This window comes from Amblyomma maculatum, chromosome 3 (assembly GCF_055883805.1).
Source record: "Amblyomma maculatum isolate TAMU_Amacu chromosome 3, ASM5588380v1, whole genome shotgun sequence".
Classification (NCBI taxonomy): Eukaryota; Metazoa; Arthropoda; class Arachnida; order Ixodida; family Ixodidae; genus Amblyomma; species Amblyomma maculatum.
Window position 1 is genome coordinate 83,918,197 of NC_139346.1, and position 2,649 is coordinate 83,920,845.

Consider the following 2,649-nt stretch of genomic DNA (forward strand, 5'->3'; position numbering starts at 1 on the left):
CAACGTCAACGTACATTAAAATCATGTCCGCCAACGTTTTCTTGAGTCATTCCGTTAGTCCATTTGTTTGTGGGTGATAGGCTGTTGTCGTGCGATGGTCGGTATGGCTGAGAATTAAGGTGTCCCGCAGTAGCCGAGCTGTAAATGCCTTGCCTCGGTCAGTAATAATGGTCGAACGGTGCACCGTGTCTAAGCACAATTTCATTCATAAAGAAGTGAGCAACGTCCCCAGTAGTACCTCGGGCAAGGAGCGTAGCGTGTCAGTCTGTGGCGCCTACGATCCACTTATTTCCGTTCGAGGATAAAGGAAATGGGCCTAAAAGGTCCATGCTCACTTGCTCGAATGGTGTGAGGGGAGGTTCAATGGATTGCAACATGCCGGATGGCTTGAGCGCGAGTTTTTTTCGCCGCTGGCATTGTCGACAGGTCTGGACGTAACGCTTAACGCTCGGAGTAAGATGTGGCCAGTAATACTTCTGCCGGACTCGGTTTAGGGTGCGTGTAAAGCCAAGGTGACCGGAAGTTGGCTTGTCGTGGCAGGCCAGGAGGATTTCGTGCCGTATGACTAGCAAATAGGTTTTTGCACTCGATGTAGAATCCCTCTCTTAAAGCACCCCGTTACGGAGGTAGACCGATGACAGCCCCCGAGCAAGGTACCGGGGCATTGTAGGGTGCCCACCTTTGAGATGGTCGATAATCAGTCGCAGCTCGGCGTCGGCACGCTGTCTGGAAACTAGGTCGGACGTACTGACTGCTCAGAGGAAGCTATCATTATCCGTTGCGTCTGACGGAGGAGGGTCGACGGGAGCGCGGGACAGGCTATCAGCATCGGTGTGCTTTCGGCCGTACTTATAAATAAAGTCGAAATCGAACTCCTGCAAGCGCAATGCCCGACGTGCTAAGCGGCCGCAAGGGTGCGTTAACTTTTTCAGCCAACACAACGAGTGATGGTCAGTGATCACTCGAAACGGTCGGCCATAAAGGTATGGGCGGAACTTGGCCGCGGCTCATACTACCGCCAAACATTCTTTTTCGGTGGTAGAATAGTTGGACTCGGCACGTGAAAGTGCACGGCTGGCGTGGGCAATTACTTTGTCGACCCCGTCTTCGTGCTGAACTAGAACGGCACCAAGGCCGACGTTGCTCGCATCCGTGTGTAGCTCCGTGTCGGCGTCGTCGTCGAAATGTGCCAGGATAGGGGGTAACTGGAGCCGGCGTCATAACTCGTCAAACGCCATCTGCTGCTGGGCGCAACAGTAAAACAATGCGTCATCTCGAGTCAGTAGTGTCAGAGGACTGGCCATCTGTGTAAACTTTTTAATGAAGTGGCGATAATAGGAGCACAGCCCTAAAAACCGCCGGATTGCTTTTTTGTGGGTAGGAATGGGAAAGATAGCAACGGCAGCAGGTTTTTTGGGGTCAGCTCGGGTGCCATAAGCACTGACGATGTGCCCAAGAAACTTCAATTCGGTGAACCCGAAGTGACACTTTTAAGGCTTGTGAGAAAGGTTGGGAGACCGAACAGCTTCAAGAACAGTTCTCAGGCGGCATAGGTGTTCAGTGAACGACGGCGAAAAAATTATCACGTCGTCGAGATAAACAAGGCATGTCTGCCACTTCTGAAATGTGAGCACAGTATCCATCATCCGCTGGAAAGTAGCAGGAGCGCAGCAGATCCCGAATGGGAGGACGCGGAATTCATAGAGCCCATCTGGTGTCATGAAGGCAGTTTTTTCACAGTCCCTCTCATCAACTTTGATTTGCCAATAGCCGCTCCTGAGGTCAATCGAGGAGAAGGACTTGGCACGGCGAAGTCGGTCGAGAGAGTCGTCGATCCGTGGCAGCGGGTAGACATCCTTCTTTATCATACTGTTAAGCTTCCGATAGTCAACGCGGAAACGCAGTTTTCCGTCTTTCTTTTTTGACGAGGACGGCCGGGGACGACCATGGGCTGCTTGACGTTTTAAAGACGCCATCGGCAAGCATCTCTTTGACTTGCTGTTGGACAGCTTCTCATTCCCGAGGAGACACACGATAGGGCTGCTGATTGATAGGTCGAGTGCCTTCATGCGTGATAATCCGGTGTTTAATGACCGACGTTTGCTGCACTTTAGACGAAGACGTGAAGCACGCACGAACCTCCAGCAATAGATCCTGGAGTTGCCTCTTTTCAGCAGAGGAAAGGCTAGAATTGATGTCGACAGCGTGTACGGCATCATCCCGTTCGACACTAGGCGTAGCTTCCTCGGAAGCAAAACATTCGGCGACTTCTTGCAGATGGTCAACGTAAGCGACCGCAGTGCCACGGAACAGATGTCGATGTTCATTGGAGAAATTGGTGACAAGCACCTCCGCCTCTCTGTCACGAAAGAAGCAAAGACCTCTTGCCACAGAAACTCCCAGGGCGAGTAGGAGGGACACTTTAAGCTCAACAACCCGGAGGTCGTGATGTGGCTCGTCGCAGGCAACTCTAGCGAGGATGCTGGCGCGTGGTGGCACTGTGAGGCTATCATCGGCGACTCGTAGCTTGGAGTGGGACCCACAGTACTCTGGCTAGTTTAGAGAAAAACGTCACCAAGCGAGTCGGGAAATCTATAGTGGTACTGTTCTCACGAAGGAAGTTGATGCCAAAAATAACATCGCGAGAGC